Below are 6,361 nucleotides of genomic sequence, written 5' to 3' on the forward strand. Positions count from 1 at the left end.
ATGGAGTAATTTAAGCATGGCACAACCATGCACCAATCTAGTCCTAGTGACAATAGGGTCTCTTTTAAGTTTACCCTCTGTAACGACCAAAAAAAATTCAATGGATGATTTTCTTCTTTCTAATTTTATTTTATTTTATTTTATTTTATTTTATTTTATTTTTTTACCTTAGGAATGTCATGAAACCCCAAACAGATTTCAGGAACGATTGATTAATTTTTAATCCATTAGCGTAGTCGGATCACAATTCACTATGGTGATAGAATTGTCTTTCTATTTAGTGAAGGCACTTAAGAGTACAAGTTTATAAAATGAATTGTACTGTTAGACTTGTATAAATATTTAGACTTTTATGGTATAATAATAAGTTTTAATTTTTTCGGAAGAATAATAGATGTGATTGCCTTTCTATTTAATTGAGGCAGTAGAAATAGAATTGCATCGTTAGACTTGTAAAAATATTTTGGATTTTACAATATAATAAAAATTATTTGAGTTTTTTTGGGTGAACAGTAATCCTTTAGGAGAGCATTAAGTGTCAATTGGTTGAAACAGTTGTCAAATCACCATGTAGGATGTCCAAATACACTAAGGATCACTAGGAAACCTTTTAGTTGAACACATGGCACAATTCTAGTTATTCAATTGGAAACCCTATGACACATGTCAAGAGGAAAACAAAGTGTGAAGAGATGGAGTATGATTTAAGTTTATCATCATGCTCTCTTACATCAAACACTATTTCATCTAACCAAAAGAGGGTTTCAACCCCTAATGAACCCCCAAATAGTTTGAATCAAGCCAAAAACCTTAGCTATACTCGATTTTGATTAAGTGGTTTATCACTTGGTTAAATCACTTCCACATGAAATTAACCACTCAATTACACACTCTTACACCCTCACCCACTCCCTTATAACTTGGAAATTTCATTTGACCAAGATAGATTGCACACCAAATTATGACCAAAATTCTAACTAGAACACAGACTAGATGCATTTCAGTTAGCCCATTTAGTCCCACTGAAACCATCACTTAGCCCAAGCTTCCTTCTCCTTACAACGTCATACCATAGCTATCATGCCACCTCATGACTAGCCCCAAATAGTGTCTAAATGGCAAATCAAAAATCCACCCATCACACCCCCTTGGCTAGCAATAGCAACAACATGACAGCCTCACTTCAGCCCTTTCTCCTTCACTTTCACAAGCCTACCTCCCATCACTTAGGTCATTCACTTACCCACCCATATCAACCATTCCTTATACCCCACGCCCCTTGCTTTTTTCCTCCACACTTTGCAGATTTTATCCCTTTCTCCTAGAGTAAACCGAGAGAGTGCATGAGAGAAATTATGGGTAGTTTTTTTATTCTTCATTCCAAGCTTTGTAAGTTATTTTCTTTGGCTCAGTCCTCTTTTATTTTGTTTAATATTGAGTCTAGTTTACTTGGTGTGTATTGGATAATTTTTATTGGAGGCTTGATTTATGAAAGTTAGTACTTTTGGTTGAAAGGTTCGGTATTGACAAATTTTGAGGTTGTGAAGAACTTTGATTGTTTTGTGAAATGTTTTATTAAATTATGGGCATATCTTGATAGAATTAAGTGTTAACATGTTTATATGAAAATTTATGGTATGATTAAAGCATGTTAGGTTTTTTATAAAAGAGTTTTGCATCATGTTCAAAGTGTTTGAAACAAATTGGCTCAAAACAATTTCTATTTTGGCTTAGTTTGTGATTTTGGTTCTAGAAACTTGATTATACAGCTTTTATTTTCATATATGTTGTTCTTGAGGTTTTGATCTATGGATTAAGATTTTAATTTTGAAGATTCATGGTTTTTATCTTTGCTGGAATGATGATAAACATGTAAGAGTTTGTTTTAAACTCAATCTAGAGGCTCTCGAGTTTGATCATATGTTTTGATGAAATGTTTGCCATGACATGCAAGATTTAATGCTTAGATCAAGTTAGAACTTGAATTTGAGGTATATGGTTATGTTATTTGAAATGTATTGCATAAAAATAAAGGATCTAGTGTCACAGGTGCTTGGGGGCAGGCTCATGAAGAGGAGAAGGGCAATCTTGAGTCTGTGCAGATTGGTAGCAGAAAGAAGAGTATAGTTGCTGTAACAGATTTAACTATCAAAGTAGGCTGTATGACTTGTAGTTGTTTCTTTAATAATACATTGCGTTTTAGTGTAAGGGATGTGGGGGTCGTTTAGTTTCTTTTGAGCTATGTTTTAGTTTTAGTGACACAATGCATTTCATCTGTAGATTGAAGTGCGTTTAACATTGTAGTCTTGCATTTTGGATTTCTTTCATGTGCTGCGTGTATATAAGCAATTCATGGCTTGTGTAAGTTTTTATCTTGAATCATTGAGTTTAATAAGAGTTGGAGGTTGGGAATTCCTCAAAAATTCCCTATCAAGATTCACAAAGGGAATCTTGCATTCAATGGCCATCTCTTGGTTTCGTGTGCTCTATATTCTTCTGTGTTCTTGAATGTGCTTGTGCTTAGATTAGAGTCTTAGACTTGTGATGTTTAAATTATTTCAAACTAGTTGTTGTGTAACTTTGGCCTGTGTTATGCACTATGTATAAACTTAAAGTTATCAGATGGTATAAACATATAACATTTATATTTTGTTTTATAAATTAGATAGATTCTTTTTCTTCTCCGATTGATGTTGATACAATTGAACCTCAACCAGCAATTAACTTGGAAGATGATGTGCGGGAGACCCAAATATCAAAACCCCCTAGTGCCCCCTACTAGTAGTACTTGTCCATTACCTAAGAAATGGAAAGGGACAGACAAGTCAATTGTATGGGATCATTTTATGAAGGTGAAGGGTTGTCCTATAGATGATCCAAAGGCTAAATGTAATTATTGTGGCAAGATGTACTCTTGCCACTCAAAGAGGAACGAAACTTCAACAATGCAAAATCATTTGCCTTCATGTCTTAAAAATCCTCATAAACGTGGACCTAGGTACCAAAAAACATTGACAGGTGAAGCATCACCTGAAGAGGGGGTTGGAGAGAGTGATGGTAGTACATTAAGGACACTTGTAACCCAAAAATATAGTGAAGAGGCTGTGAGGTTGGCTATTGCAGAAATAGTAATTATTGATGAGATGCCATTTAGGGTTGTTGAATGACAGAGATTTAGAAATTTGCTTGGTCTCTTGAACCTCGGTTTAAAGTGCCATGTCGTATCAAAATTCCAAGAGATTGTTTGAAGTTGTATGGGTTAGAAAAGGGGAAACTTGAAAAAGTGTTTAAAGATGGTGGTATGAGGGTTTCGTTGACGACAAATACATGGACATCAATACAGAATTTGAATTATATGTGTCTAATTGCACACTTCATTGATAAGAATTGGAAATTGTAAAAAAAAATAATGAATTTTTGTCTAATCCCTAATCATTGAAGGGATACTATTGGGAGATATGTTGAGTCATGTTTGCTTGATTGAGGCATTGATAAAATATTTACTGTAACTATGGATAATGAAAGTTCGAATGATACTGCAATTTCCTATTTGAAACAGTTCTTGATAGGAATGTGTTGGGAGGTAAGTATATGCACATGAGATATTGTGCTCATATATTAAATCTTATTGTGAATGAGGGTTTGAAGGAGTGCAATGACGATATTACAATGGTTAGAAATGCAATTAGATGTGTGTTCATCCCCCGCACGATTAGAAAAGTTTAAGAGATATGCAGAAAAAGAAAAAATTAATTGTAAAAAAATGTTGTGTCTTGATGTACAGACACATTGGAACTCAACTTATTTGATGTTGGAAGCTGCTAGGAAGTTTAAGAAGGCTTTCAGCAGATGGACAGTAAGGATTATAATTTCCTCTCTTACTTTGATGATGGGCACATGGGACCTCCTAAAGCTAGGGAGTGAGAGACCGTGCGAGTGTTTGTCAAGTTATTAGAGATGTTTTATGATACTACTAATAGATTTTATGGGTCTTTATATGTGACAACCAATACCAATTTTTTGGAGATTTGTGATTTCCAAAATGAGCTGATTATGCTGAGCGAGAGTACTAATAGTTGTTTGAGAAGTATGGCCATAAACATGAGAACCAAATATAATAAGTATTGTTGGATAGGATGAACTTATTCATGTTAATTACTGTTGTTCTTGATCCACGAAGCAAGTTACGGCTTCTTACTTTTCACTTGAAGAAAATTTATGATGAGTTTCGTACTGAGGAGTTGGTCTCGAGTGTGAGACAGGTATTAGGGGATTTGTATGCGGAGTATAATGCTACATTCGGTTCCACCACGAGTACCCAAGTTCCTCAACCCCCTTTAACATCTAGATTCATAAATAAAGGTGATGGCAAACATGAGACCAAATGGTTCCAGGAGTGGTATAGGGCATCTTCTGCCATGGGATCTAGTATTACCAAAACTGAAGTGGATCGATATTTATCAGATGGTTGTGGGGCACTCAACCCATTGTTTGACTTGTTGACTTGGTGGAAAATAAATGAGGCTAACTACCCTATACTTGCAAGGATTGCTCGAGACTTATTGGCCATGCCTGTTTCCATAGTTGCGTTCGAGTCAGCATTTCAAAGTTAGTTGGCTCCAAGAATTGTTGAGGTACTTATTTGTGCTCAAAATTGGTTCAGGCATCCATCAACACCCATTGATATCCGGGAGGCTATGGATAATGTGGAGAACTTCGCAGTAAAATCAGATAATGTTTTCTTTGTTTTCATTATAATATAATTTAAGTATTTTTCATAATCTAAATTTACTAACATTTGATATTTTTTTCTTATAAAGTTGGGCGCACAATTGAACGTGACAACTATTGAAGATTGAAAATTGAAGGCTTGAAGCAATAATGACTAAATATGAAGATCGATATATATATATTTTGCATTGTTGCTTATTTATGTCTTTTAAGACAATTAGTTTTCATTTATTTATGTTATTTTTTTACTTGCATTTTGCTATGCTTAAGACAACTTTGCTTGTTTTGTAAATTTGTAATATGTAATACTAAACATCTAGTGAAGTTATTTTATTTATTTTTAATTATGTAGTAAGTAATATAGGTATTAGTTAGTTAATATGATGAATGATGAATTTACAAGATCTTGAATGATTAGTTGAGAACAAAAGCTTAAAAAGATCTTGGATGGTGAATTGAGAAAAAAAAAAAAAGGCCCAAATCAACCAATAAGCGCCCAAAAATATAATGAATAAAAGACCCAAAATAGGGCCAAAAAAATGGCCCAAACCGACCATGCAATCGAAACTGACCGTAGTCGATCGGTTTTCTCCCCCTTACACGGTCGGTGTCTGCAATTTCCACCATCAAGTCAACCAAGTCGGTCAATTTCAATTTAGGCAAAAAACCTAACCGTATAGGTCGGTTTTAGCCCTACTTTCAAGTAATTCAGAAGATCAGTTCAATTGCTTTTAAATTGCAATTACCATCCACATAAAAAATTCACCTAGTTTTCCATGTAGATTAAAGAAAAAAGTAGGAGAGTAGATTGTTCCTTTGCCTACACTTCTTTCTGTTAATGATGAATGGGTTATTCAACCCGAACCTGAGAAGATTATTGAGAGAAGAATAAAGAAAATAGGTAACCATGCTGCCACTAAAGTATTGGTTAAGTGGGTAGGTGCTAATATGGAGGATAATTCTTGAGAATTGTTGTACAATTTGAGATGTTTATACCATCATTTGGTGGGCACAGTTTTATGAGGTGTCATGGGTGCCTTGGGGGCAAGGCTCTTGAAGAGGAGGAGATTGTCACGGGTGCTTGGGGGCAAGCTCGTGAAGAGGAGAAGGGCAACCTTGACTGTGTGCAAATTGGTAGCAAAAGGAAGAGTAGAGTTGCTGTAACGGATTTAACTATCAAAGTAGGCTATACGACTTGTAGTTGTTTCTTTAATAATATGTTGCAATTTAGTGTAAGGGATGTGGGGGTTGTTTAGTTTCTTTTGAGCTATGTTTTAGTTTTAGTGACACGGTGCATTTCATTTATAGATATTGTGAAGTGCGTTTAACGTTTGTAGTCTTGCATTTTGGATCTCTTTCATGTGCTGCATGTATATAAGCAGTGCGTGGCATGTGTAAGTTTCATCTTGAATCATTGAGTTTAATAAGAGTTGGAGGATTGGAATTCCTTGACAATTCCCTGTCAAGATTCATGAAGGGAATCTTACATTTAAGCCATTCTTGGTTTCATGTGCTCTGTATTCTTCTGTGTTCTTTGGAGTTCTTCCTTATTCAAGAGTTGCAGTAGTGTTCTTGGTTGCTATAGGATCAAGAACGTTACATCTAGTCACTTTGTTTCAAGTCCAAATCA

This window comes from Carya illinoinensis, chromosome 14 (genome assembly GCF_018687715.1).
Source record: "Carya illinoinensis cultivar Pawnee chromosome 14, C.illinoinensisPawnee_v1, whole genome shotgun sequence".
In the NCBI taxonomy this organism is placed as follows: domain Eukaryota; kingdom Viridiplantae; phylum Streptophyta; class Magnoliopsida; order Fagales; family Juglandaceae; genus Carya; species Carya illinoinensis.